The 14,062-nt window shown below is 38.4% G+C and overlaps 1 protein-coding gene across 1 annotated transcript in view; it reads right to left on the reverse strand.

Moving 5' to 3' along the window:
* adgrv1 (adhesion G protein-coupled receptor V1) overlaps positions 1 to 13,839 on the reverse strand; it is a 169,120-nt gene extending 155,281 nt beyond the window's left edge. Inside the window, exon 1 of the mRNA XM_047382560.1 lies at positions 13,707 to 13,839. The gene's annotated coding sequence lies outside the window, so the exon portion shown is untranslated. The remainder of the gene's footprint in view (positions 1 to 13,706) is intronic.
* Positions 13,840 to 14,062: the final 223 nt, after the last annotated feature.

The raw sequence follows: 14,062 nt of genomic DNA on the forward strand, positions 1-14,062 counted from the left end.
GTGAAGCTACAATATTCATAGTCATGAAAATAAGGAAAACTCTTTGAATGAGAAGGTGTGTCCACACTTTTGGTCTGTACTGTATACTTCAACTTATTCAGTCCAAATTTGCTGCAGTTATAGTGAAGATGTGGATGAATGCAACCTGGGGGTTCTCCTAGGAATTCCAAAGGATTCACATGTAGGCCTTATAACTGTGAAGCTATACTTGATTTATTTAAGGTATATGATTTCAGGCTCTAAAGCCCCTTAGGGCTTAACAGGATCATATTTCTAAGTGTCTTCTAAGTCCGGGGCTATTCAGAAAAGCCCAGGTCTAACGCCGTGCCTTCTTCCAAGTATTACCTTACTAGAGGTGCATCTTTAATCTGTCCTGCTGCTGAAACTATTTCATTTTGACCTAGGGGGAAGATAAAGTTGATCTTTTCTCCACATAACTGTATGGTTGTTATAGAAGTTTATGTGCTGCTTAAGACACTCTTGGGCTCACTTAAAGTCTTCCTCACTACTCTTAACGTCTCCTCAGGTTAGGAGCTCTCTAAATTCTAAAATCTTAGAATTCAAGAACTGCTAAGATTTTTCTTAGAATGACATCAATAAGAGCTACTTTTAGTCCTAAGCTTCTTCGTGAATACGGGCCCTGATTTCTATAATGCATTTATTGTGGTCTCCTCTCCAGATTGTCCTGAGCCGTTTCTGCTCCTCTTCCAAAGTTACCATGGTCCTCTAGGCAGTTTCTGTGATAAACGTCTCCATGTTTGTCAGTTTAGGTGGATGGGCATGTTTTGGTAGGACTGCTGTTGTGCCATATTCTTTTATTTTTGAATAATAGACTGAACAACATTCAGTGAGAGGCTTAAAACTCAATCCCTGACCTGGCTGGTTTGCTTCTTGGTCTTCATGACATTGTTTGTTCCTTAATGTTCTCAAACAAACCTCTGATGTCTTTACAGGACAGTTGTATAAACACTAAGTTTGAATTACACATAGGTGGACTTTATTTATGATGCTGACTTCAAAGGCAATAGATTGCACTAGACTTCATTAGAGTAAAAGGGCCTAAATAAATATGCATTACACACCTTAATATTATATTTGTGAAACCTTTTGAAAACCATGTATCCTTTCTTTCCAGATTATATACTACAATGTGTTGGTCCATCCACCATAGCTATAATGAGACAAAGAATTTGTTTGCAAAGCAACGTATTTTACTAGATTTATTGGCAAACACATCTGCAGAGTATGTTTTTATACCATGGGCATGCGTGTTCTTATGCCTGTATATTGAGTTTTCTATAGATAAAAAAAATACAACAGCAGTGCTAAGCTACAGTAAAGTGCATAGTTGTTTCCAAAATACATTTTTTGTAGAAAAATATTACATTATTGTTATTATTGGTTTAGAAGTATTCTCTTTAATTTTTAAAAGAAAATGAAGAAAATGTCACCAGACTATGGGTGGGGTGATTCTTGTTTTCAAGGGTCCAGTTGGTGGTGTACCTTTAGGGGATGATTGCTGTATCTATTAGTGTGCATTTTCCAGGCCAAAAGAAATCAAGACCAAAGAAACGATTTCAATAAATAATCATGCTGTTGATACTGGACAAAATCCCATTGCTGGCATACTCCTTTATTCATGTCCTCAGCCAACTGACCTCTCCTTTTTTATATAAATAGGGTGATCTGTTTGACCTTTTTTCACTAGTGCACTTTAAACTACGAGCCACAATCCAGCCTCTATAAAACACCTTAGAATAGCTCCTTACTTTATTCAATAAACCAGTCATACAATGGGGACGCTTTTACGGTTCGATATCTTGCCAAAGTAGACTTTAAGGAGCCAGGGATCAAACCACCAACCCTGTGATTGCTGGAAAAAATGTTCTGCCTCCTGAGCCACAACATTACTTTATTTTCTGAAACCCAAACTGTATCCACTAAGTATCATTTGCCTACTATATATAAAACATTATTTTATTTCTCAGTGTAGTACTGCCAAATGTATTCTTAAATAGTTGATGGCAAATGTAAAATATTCTTGGGTTTCAAAACAAAATGACTTAAGCATTCACTCATGTTTGCAAATAAATTCCAAGAAGCTGCTCCCTTTTATCAAAATATTAGCTTGTTAGGCCTTGAGCTTGAACGTGTTTTTGAAAATTCATTCTCCAGCTGAACGATTTTTCTTTTCAACATTCAATCATTTTTAAATTGTAGTCCTTTTGCAAAAGCTGGCCTTTGTGCTCATGAAAGGCAAACAGAATAGTGAAAAAGCAAGACACAAACACTGTCAAAAAAGATTATGATCATCTGTCTACCAATGACTAATTCGCTGTTTTCTATGTACCCGGACGAAGAACATCTGGGAATTTCTTAAAGTGTGTTGAAAAAGGATGTCATCTGTAAATAATAATTAATTGGACTATACTTTATTCTTTAGACTTCTCAACCAATAATAGTGATTTTAAACCAAAAATTTCAAAATGTACTAATTCATCTTTGTTAAACCACAATCTCAAAACTCAACCAATAGATCAAAACACTAGAGGATGATTTATCAGCCCTTGTCATGTTCAAGGTGTGAGGTTGATTTCAGGGTATGAACATCGAAAACATTATACAGATGACATAAAACATTGTGATGGAACATGTCAACTAGTGTTACTGACATATTTGCAGTTTGGAACTATTTAAAAATAAAAGAAAATGAAAGCAGATCAGTCGCAACTTGCTAATTCACAGCAGGTGTTAACTGTTAACCCAAGTAACTTTAAAGGTAGGGTAAAGCAATGCCCTTTAGAGGAAACTCTAAAGAAAGCAATTAAGTTGCATTGGAACATCAATGGAGAAAAAAGACTGCAGTATAAGTTACTGAATTTGTCACTCTGGTTGACTAACCTGTGGTGGAGAATATAGATTTTTTTACTGTCTTTTGCTTTTTACACTGGATATACAACTCTTCTTGTGCTGGATTAAAAATTTCCCATAACCTGCAATGTGAGTAATGTGATATGACTGTTATTGGTTTTGGTATACACATTTGGATTCTTTGACTTCATCTGATGTTGCTGCTTAGCATCAAGACACAGTGATCAAATTCCAAGTTAATTAAACCCTTGGTGTGCTGCATGCCTAGGAGTATTGTTGATCTAAATTTGAAGAGCATATAAGAGATTAAATGGAGAAAATGCCAACAAACGGGGAAGCAACTAAGAGCATCTGTGTAATTTCAGGTGATAATTCTCGCACCACAAAAACGTTGGTTCAGTTCAGTTGGTTTTACACAAGGCACACTTCCTACAGCACAACATGACAGAGGTAATGCTTACCCTGAGAAAGACAAATGGCTATTTAAAAAAAATTTAACTTCAAAAAGGCTGCCGAGCTACTGAGGTGTCTGTTTTATGTACATAATGAAATATAATAACTTTGTTGTACTTATGGTATGTACTTCTCAAATCTATGCTTTAAAAATTTTAACTATTGGATTGAGATATATTTTATATTCTACATAGTACTAATAAATGGCTTGTCTCCAGAATCAGCTGATTTTTCACTTCACTGGAAACCATTCGATAAAACCAAAAATCAGATCTTATTTTCATCTCACAGAATGCCACCAGGTCGCACTAACAGCACTTGTCTTTGTGAAAGTTGTTACTGAGGGTAGAAGACTCAAAGTTAGCTATTTTCATTGTCAGTGAGGAGAAAATTTGGTCTGCAGAGGCACATCAGCCATTCACTCAGCCTACCATAAACATGGTGTGAAGGCACCGCCATTAAGAATGATCAGGAAAGAAAGGCCTTTTAATGGTAATGTATAGTTACCTTTAAAAAACTAAATGATTTAATATTTTGAAACATAAAAGTACACACTGTCTTTTTTCCTTTTATGTATTAGGTCTGACACAACTGTTACTAATTGTGAATTGATCTTGGAGAAATATTGTGTGATATGGCACACTTCTACAAAATGTCAAGGAGCTGTAATCTTTCTTATAAAGAAGTAAAAGAGATAGTGTTTACTTCTTTTTGGTAGGGCTTAACTTGTACAAATTCATCTTTCCTGGGGGTTTTTACTGCATTTGCAGATTTATACTGAGAAAAAGAGAGAGACATCTCTGTAATAGAGAGCTTAGAGAATTGTTTAAAGATCGTTTAGAGAAACAATTGTTTAATTACTATGAATATTTTATTGTTAAAAAAGCAAAATTTTTCTTTAGGAAAAGTCCTAATTGATTAAAACTGGAATTCACAGGGCAGTTTTACCAAATTGATTATTAGAAACTGGCCTCAACATCTCTGAATGGTGCATCTCTAGATAATACTTAATCTTAAAGGCGCACAAAATCTTGATTGAGATTATCTTAATGCCAAGTGTTGCAGTTACATTTATGCAAACACAAGAAGGTTTAGTGTAACAGTATGTGGAATGTTACTTTTTTTGCCTGATCATAATCTTACATCTGATCAGCATGTATTCCCCTCTATGTCATTTCTATGTGCAACTTTAGACTTTTCTCAGTATCTAATCAGTTTATACTAGTTGGAAGCACACTGCTTCTTTTGCAACTCCCTGATGCTGCACCTGACGTTTCCTAGCAAGCTCAAACAAATAACATGCTCTGAGAAGTCTGAAGCACTTTAACCCTTTCACCTGTCTGCTCCTCTTAAAGCAACGCGCTGGTGTTAGGAGCCTGGTTCACAAAACCTTTTCACATCAGATCCCTTGCAGACACATCCCACACACACAGAGAAACACCAATCTAATGGATATCCCTATCAGAGCTGCTGAGAAGGTGTCTGGTTGCAGAGCAATGCCTGGGGTCAGTGCTTACCGCTGATACCTCTAGGGTTTCTCCTGACCATGGCCTACGTGTTGTAATCTTTTGCATCAATTATTGACGGCAGGACGAGGACTTCACAATCAGAGGATGGTAGTAAGCATGACAGTGCAAGATTCAGATGCCATGTGCTGACTGCAGCAAGTGATTGGGATGCCTGACTTAAATGGCACAGTTTTATTAAATAAAAAAGTCTGGACTTTTTATCAAACTGACTGCAGCTTCCTTTATGCAGCTTCTCGATGAAAAATACAAGCCTCTGTAACCATAAGCCAGGATATTTCTTTTCCTTGTTATCTTACCAAGGATTCCAAACATTAAAAGTAGAAAGCAATACTCTTATTTCCTTTTTGGTCAAGGGTGTGTGGAATAACAGTCTATAGGGTTTTTAATCATGGGCTTTCCCATTATGCGGCGTCCCAACCCTGAGGCTTCCCTGTTCCTGAGACGCCCATGGTGAAGAGCATGTGGTTATATCTGGCAGCCACACACACAAAAAGCACAAACATAATCTCTCTCTCTCTCTCTCTCACACACACACACACACACACACACACACACACACACACACACACACACACACACACACACACATGCATGTACACACAAAAGTGATGTCCTAACTGTCTAACACTGGGAGGCAAGCCGTGGGATCTCATTCATCAATATAGCATCTCAACTCAGTGAAGTGGAGTCAGCCTGCCCACACAGAGAAATGGCTCTGTCATTAAAATTGACTACTATAACAGAGGTTCTTGGATATTTGCGTGCTTCTTCTCTGTACAAATTCACAACGACCATGCAATCAGAAAAAAATAACTCATCCTGACAAGGAAAGACACAAAAATAAACAGCAACATATACAGAAAAACTAAAAAAGACATGGCTGAAAGAACAAATAGGATGATGATGATGTACATTAGTTTGCAAAAAATATTCCCAGCTCTTGAACTTTTTAATGTATTTTACTGGGAGACTGTATGATAGAGAAACACATTATGCACAAAAGTGCATAATTGTAAAAAGGTAAGATAATTATTGTATGGGTTGCATTTCTATTCATCCCCCTTCTGATAACTCTGAGTAAGATCCAGTGCAACAAATTGCCTTCTGATAGTCACTTAAGTAGTAAATATGGTCCGGTCCACTAACTGGCACAGCTGCAAATGTAACAGGACATGGCATTCCAAACTAAACTAACAGACAATAATGGACAATCCTGGAATCTGGAACTGATATTAGACCACGTTGGTAGTGGGCATTCCAGCATGCCAATGTCTTTAAAAATACAACATACAAGGGAATGTTTTAAATCAAAGCATATTCACGTGTTAGGGTGGCGTGTTCAAAGTTCAAACCTAAATCCAACTGAGAATCTGTGACAAGACTTGAGAACTAGTTTTCATAGACCCTCTCCAACCAATCCCACTGAGCTTGAGCTATTTTACAAATAGAATTTGGTAAAGTTTCAGACACAGGACGTGCAAAGCTACTAAAAAGACATAACTCTAAATGATTTATAGCTGTTCCAGTATTAACTCAGGCGAGATAAATACAAATGCAAGTTCAGCTTTTTAAATTATTTTAAAAACATTTTATGATTATGCTTCACTTTTTGTTTGTCCATTATGTAAAATGCCAATTACATGCACTTATATTGGTTGTGGGAATGTTATGTAAAGTAAAAAGGGCATGAATACTTTGCAAGGCTGTATATATTGGAAAATGGAAGTGCCCTGTGGCCTTATTTGTTGTTTTCCGTCACGCTGATCATAAAAATGCATAATTTGAGCTTCATGAGTTCATCCTTATTGTTTCAGAAAAGAAACAGAAACATGTTCAGCTACAAAAACTAAATGGAAATACAAATTAAAATAAATAATTTCACTATGCTGTCCAAGCCTATAAGCTAAATACAAAAAGCTCCTTTATTAGATCAGCTTGTGTATGGATGCCTCATGTTCCATGTTTGGCCCCAAACCATGGAGCCTCCTGTTCTATGTTTATTGAACCAGGTTCTGCTTGAGCTTCTTCCACTCCAAGTGATGCCACCAGGCCAATAAGTGTCAGGCCCAGCCTCAGAAACCACCCCCCGTGGGTCTCAGCCCAGTACGGCCACGGCCGCTGTTCCTGCTAAACTTCCCAGTCCATATTTGTGCTTCACATGCTTGGTATTTTTAGATCAGCAAATTATCTCGCTGTAGAGAAAAAAAGTTGAGAAGAAGAAATTAAGAACCTTAATAACGGGGTACAGCCTAAACATACATCTTTAAATCTGACAAAAGTGCCTCACTCTTTGGGTTTATTTTGGAAAGCTCTGGAGTTGTATTTATTTTGAGAAGGGAAAAACAGAAAACAGAAAGAGATTTTTTTCTTAAATAAAAGATGGTGCAGTCATGAATTGCAACCAAAATATGCCGTTCAACCTAAGAAGACTCAGAAATCAGCCGAATGGACACCTCTCTAAAGAACAAAATGCATGGGGGCAGCCTTCCTGCTATTGTCAGATGATACTTTTCAAACCAGCCATTTCTCCTTCAGGGACAAGAAACTGCCAATCAAGTGTGCAATTTACTGTGAAAAAAGAAACAGAGAGTGAGAGCTTTCCTGACGTATTGTCCACATGGACTTAGTCGGCTGCTCTCAGCCTCAGCCAATGGCATCTCACATCTACCAAAAAACGTTTTCTTCTTTTGGTATGAAGCAGTGAGAAAAAAGGGATAGAGAAAAGAGAAGTGGTTCCAATTGAGGAAAAACTATTTTGAGTGTTTTCAAGTTTTGGTCAACTGATTGGCATGTATGACACAGTGACAGAAAAACATTTCCAGAGAATTTAAACAAGGTTTTGTCCTCAAAAGCCTTACAGACCGTAGAGGAAGGCGGGAAAGAGTATTATTTAATTGCATGTAACTGGTTGGGAGACTGAAAGAAATGCTAATTGCTCTTCAAGCCCATTTCAACATATTTCTCTCCATTCTATGAACCTTATCCAGGCCCCAGGGACAACAGACCCATTTGTTCCCCCTTCTTGGCGGGCCCGTAGGAACTTAACATAAGTTGAAGATCTATTAGATATTTTACTATCTTGCCATTCTAGATGGGGAATTATCATATTTCTGTCATTATTATGAATATGTCACTGTGAAAAACAAATGATCAATTAATGATAATTGATGTTTGCAAACCCCCAAAACTATTTTTCCTTGTTCGTTACAGAACACCATCAATAAATGCTGCTTTTTCCTTTCAAGATATGATTAAAATTATTGTGCACTTTTTAGCAGCAAAATTGCACTGCTGAATGTAACTGTTGTAGCAAAGTACCCTTTTAGAAGTTGGGTAAATTGTTTTGGGTAAATTGCTTTCATATAAATATTTTTTTTATTTTTTTGCTCAGTTGTGGAAAAACCTAATCACAATCACTTTAAATCAATGTTGGAATCAGAATAATTTGAACAATCATTCATTGAGTTTGGGAAAAGTATCTATTGCAGTTGTAGAACACTGAATTGCCCTGAAAATACAAAGATCACTAAATAAATCATAAATTATTTAAAAAATAACATGAATAACTTTCATAAGTAATAATATATATGACTGAGTTTTTTCAACCTAAATTTTTAACCTTATTTATATTTTGGTACAATCAAGACACGGTATTTTCCCCAAGCTTCTTCGTAATAAGACTGCACAATATATTGCGAATTTATCATCATCACAATAAGTTCGTGCTATATTCATATCACAAAGGACTGCTTGGAGTTCAATAATTTCTGGCTAATTTGTTAGGTGCTAAGTGTTATGAACTTGCACTTTACATGCTAATGTAATATTTAGCCAAGTAGTTTCATGGCGGTAAATGATCACAACAACAAAATGACATTGCCCAAAATGGTAAAGGTCACAGATTGATGAAAGCATAGATGAGAAAGAGGTTAACGAAAATTTTCACCATTATTTTCACATCTCAAGATTGCCTAATATCACGCAGCCCTACTTCCTAATGAGTCTCTTCCAAACACAATAGATTTTGTGAAGTTCTCAGCAGCTTCCACTGAAAGGCTGAGCCGCTCTGCGATTGAAGCTAATCGCAGACAAGTAGTAGCTGAATAGAAGGAGCAATCCTATTCAACCCACTCACTCCTAAGAGCAACTTAGAGAAATCAATTAATCTGACAGGTATAATTTTGGACTGTGGGAAGAAGCCAACCTGCTGCCATGTTTCAATGTGGAAAAGGTGTGTTCAGGGTGAAGTGCAGATTTATCTTCTTGCCACACATAGTGTTTGCATGGACACCAGAAGATTTGGTTTTCAGCTCATCTGACCAAAGCACCTTCTTCCACATCTTTGTTGTGTAAAACTGCAAAGGTCAGATTTGTGAAAAGAACAACTTATTGATGCTTGTCATGATTTGTAGTATTTTGGGTTATGTTCCGAAGGTTTTTGCTATATTAGTTCATTTTACTGTGCTTATATTTTGTTAGGTTATATGTCTCTAGGCTATTCTTTTCATGTACCTTTCTAGTTTATTGCTGTGCTTTTTATATTATTTATTAGAATATTCCAAGTATCTTTGTTAAGTTTCAGTCATGTTTTTGCTTTCAGTCTCTGCCACCGCCTCTGTAATCAGCCTTATTTATTGCACCTGCTTCACGTCAATCAGTCTCACTATTTTCACCTATGCCATTGTGTTCTGTTTACTCCTCGCTGGAGAATACGGTTTTGCCATCCCAGCCTGTCCATGTCTGTTTGCTCATGCCATGCATGTTCATATTTTTGCCTGCTCATCTCGTGCCCGGATGTAAGTTTGCTTACTTATTAAATTTCTTCTACTCACCGTTCTGCTGCTGCCTGCCTGTCAGGACTTGGGTTCACTTCAAGAGCCTTTCTCTGACAGATGCTTCTGAAATCCACCTGAGCTGCGAACCTAACCAGCCTCTACAAATTCCCAGTTCACTAACGCACTTTCCAAGGCCTTCACAGAACAGCTATATTGATACTGACAGTAGATTTTTACAAGATGTACTTTAGGGGTATCAAAACAAATGGGACTCTTCACAAATGCCTACCATATTTTTTTTTTATTTTTTTTAAACAAAACTATTTATCCATTTGCTTCCACTTAACACTTATGGACTATGTTGAGTTGATATAAGACACAAAATCCATTGCAATGAAGTCTGTGGCAATTGTGTTACAAAATGTGAAAAATACAGAGGGTATGAATACTTTTGCAAGACACTGTAGGTCACATGGTTGCGGAGGGTATAACGACCTATATCAATAGGATTTCCTTGAATTATACTTTTTTTCCCGATAGCTTTTCAATGCTTATTTTGTCTCTAACACAAAGATAATAATGAGAGCAAGCCATGGTACAAATGAAGAGGCAGTAGGACAGATGGCCATGAAGGCTTTCAAAACGAACATAATGTGTGATCAGATCGACTTGTGCTTTTCAGAGCTGCTCATCTTCGAGGCTATTAGCAACAAGAATTTAGACACTGCTCTTTGAGTTTGACCGAATTTAAATATATGAAGTAACGACAACAAAAGATGGTGTCCTCCTACTTTGACAGTTCTTTAATGTTGTTTGAAAATCTTCTCATGCATAATCATTTAGGCAAAATGTTGTGCAGCTGACCTCTTTGGTGACATAACATCAAAGAGGTCAAAGGTTAAGTTGAATTTTCTGGTGGAAATGTACAGCTAAGTCCAAGGTGTTGCCTCTAAAGAGAAGGGCATGGAACACGTGTGTGTGTACTTGCAGATGCATGTGTGTAAGTACAAATACATATGATTATGAGAACTGACAGCTAGGTCCTGGGAGGCCATTTTTGCAGAACTGGGTTGACAGCTCACTGTAAACCACTGTAACCTTATTCTGCTCCAATGAAAATAACTAAGACCGAATGCTACCTCCTGTGTATAAGCATGAAATGTGAAGTGATTGTCAAAAGGTAGTTATGAAAAAAAGGAAGATATTTTATGAGACTCCCCATTTTTCTGTTCAAAATAGCTCAAGCTTAGTCATACTGGATGGAGAGGATTTTCATGTTTTGTCAAAGATTGTTAATTGGAATAAAGTCTGAACTTTGACTGACCCATGTGTTAGAACATGGATATGAAATTGATTTAAACCAGTCAGTGCCAAAGTTGGGTGTGGGACCCCCAATGGGGGTCGTAAATCAACAAATGTGGGGTCTTTTCCTCGGAGTTTAAAATAAGTAAAACTATAATGAAGATATTGATGTAATAAAAGTTATGACAGATAACAATTACACTAAAAAGACAACATATTAGCTGATCTTGCTATTTCTTTTCAAACACTGAGCGTCCATGGGCATCTTTGCTGAAGCTATAAGTTTGGCCAGTCCTTGTTTTTATTGATCCCAGAGAAATCTGTTGAAAATGTGCCTTTTGTTAGCCTAAGTGTTGTGTGTAGATGGAGATTGATGTGATCTTTCAACTGTGTCTGTTCAATGAAAGTTTGCTTGGAGACTGTCATTCCCCTGTTTACCTGACTTAGTAACTGACTTAGTAATGCTAGTGTACTCAACTGCATGTTTAGGCTTGCTGTCCTGCTTATAGGTGACCTACTGCCCCAGCCTCAAGTTCTTCTAGGACTGTCTTGGATTCAGATCCTTCCCTGTCTTTGCAAAAGAAAAGCAATCCTGGGGAACGGCAAGTGGTGTAGCGATAGAGTATGTGACCCATACACGGAGGCCTCAGTCCTGAGTCCCAGCCCAGGAGACCTATCCTGCATGACATTCTCTTCTCTACACCCCATTCGTGTCTGTCTACTTTGGAAAAATAAAGATATATAGAAATAAATAAAATCCCACTGCATAATGTTGCCACCACCATGTTACGCCAGGAGAATGGCGATGTGTCGATGTGCAGTGTTGGTTTTGTGCCACACAGAGTTATGTGTCCTTCAGCTGGCTTGTGGCAAACTGCAAACAGGACTTCTTATGGCTTTTTTTCAACAGTGACTTCCTATTGCCACTCTTCTAACGGCCAGATTGTGGAGTGCACGACTAATAGTTGTCCTGTTAACAAATTCTCCCACCTGAGCTGTGGGTCTCTGCAGCTCCTCTAGAGTTAAAATGGGTTTGTCAGTGTATGTGGACAACAATATATTTGTAGGTTTGCAGTCATACCATACTCTTTTCAGTTTTGGATGATGGGTTGAACATTGCTTTGTGAGGTGCTCAGCGCTTCAGATATTGTTTCATAACCCAACCTGCTTTAATTTTTTTTCTATAAATGTCTTTGTACTCTAAATATGGAAAACTTCATTGGGTTAAGAACACTTTTCCAAAGGGGGTGAAAAGACCAACTTTGTTCAACTTTTTCTAACGATGCTGCATCTGTGTCTCACAGATCAGTCAACGTAACCTGTTGCAGACCAGCACCATGTCCTCCAGTGCCACACACTGAGAATGTGATTTGCTCCCCTGAATCCCCTCCAAACATCAATCTCCTCCTGTCTGTGACCTGCAACACTTCAGCACCTCTCATAATGAACAGGCTCCATTTATGGCTCAGCCCCCTTTTGTACTGTGCAGCCTTGAGGAGGGGGTGAGACAGAAGGAGAGCGAAGCAGGCAGTAAAACAGTTTCCGCCCAGTGAATCACATTCAGACCCTCACACAGGCAAATGGGGGCTGACCCCTGCCAGGCAATGACATAAACACTGACAAACAAAGGGACCCGAGCCTCTGGGCAAGTGGGGATTTTTGAGGGCACCTAAGCTGTAAAAACAAATCCACTAAGACATATGACAGAAATAGAGTGTGTGGCAACTTTTGCTTCAATCTTTACTCACAAAAACAAAGAAACTGAAAAAATGCAATAGTTTCCACAAATATAAAAACAACAAGAGTAAAACGTTGCTGAGGGGGAGCAGGTGTAGCTACTGAATGGATACAGAAGCAGCTATCACAATCCCTGGATATAGAAAGGATTTAACTCTGCTGAGGCGCCACAGATGAAGCAACAATAGAGATTTGCCAGGGACGCTCCAAGATGACATCATGTCAGATCAATTAGAGATAAGGGGAGCATATTCAATAATTCAAAGACTGAGAACCCTATAAGAACAACCGGTGTGATCTAGTGTGAAGCCTGAACATATAAAGGCTAGACTCAAACAAGGCTTCTATAGGCAGTAATTTAACAGTAGCAGCACATGTGCGCAACTCAAAGTGTGCCAAGATTACTTATAGTCCGGGTAAGCCTATATAGATTAGTAGGCTGGCTCTTTATGAGAGGGTCCCCTCCCTTTGCTCTCCGTGGGTGCCAGTTGTTTTATTTCAGTGGGAGAGAGAAAACCCCACACAAAGCGCCGTGATCACGGCGGAGATCCTGGATGTAACCATGGAAGCGTTTGTCTCCGTCCTGAATGGGCTGCCCCGTCGGTTATTTAAACTGATTGCGCTGAATCAATATTTAGGCTTTTCAATTTTATTAGCTGCTCCAAGGGGTATTTTTGGCTGGGCGCGAAAAGAAATTAGCAGTGGCCGAGGACTTTTAATCGTTTTCTTATAGTCTTGTACAATGCGTCTGTCTTGGAGATGTCTGGCATAATTGATTAGGAGGATCGCTACTCATTTGTTGCCTCTATTCTCTGCACTATTACTATACATTCGGCACTAGCTTATGCAGTTGCTGATCAATAGGTTTAATTTCCTGTAAAATAAATCTAAAAGTTGTTGTCTAGGAAACAATCCTCAAGTGTTTTATTAGAATTAATCTTCTAAAGTTTTTTGATCGCATCACAGTTGTAGGTTTGCGACCAAAATCAGAATGCAGAGGGACAGCATCTAAATAAAGGAGCATTAGAATAAATCTTACCTGACACCTTGCTTGGTCCTCTCAGCCCAAGATAATTTACAGTATCTTTATTGCCCTGGATAACATCGGTGAGCCCAAACTCCTGAGCTCCGCCTTTATTCTCAATCACAAGCAATTTAAAACGGCATCGTGTTTTCAGTTTCCCGAAAGCAGCGTGGGACGAAGCGCGTCTGTCATCTAACAGGACTGGAGCCGGGTGAAATGTGCCAAACTGCGCGGGTTCCCTTTTTTTCTTCCTCTCCTTGAGTGTTTCAGAGCCGCTCTCCCTACACCTCACAGCTCCGCGCTGGCTGCAGCCATGTGGGAGCTCCTGCTGTATGAGATTAGTTTATAGCTACTCAGAGGCTCAAACTCGT

Source organism: Girardinichthys multiradiatus, chromosome 12, assembly GCF_021462225.1.
Source record: "Girardinichthys multiradiatus isolate DD_20200921_A chromosome 12, DD_fGirMul_XY1, whole genome shotgun sequence".
In the NCBI taxonomy this organism is placed as follows: Eukaryota; Metazoa; Chordata; class Actinopteri; order Cyprinodontiformes; family Goodeidae; genus Girardinichthys; species Girardinichthys multiradiatus.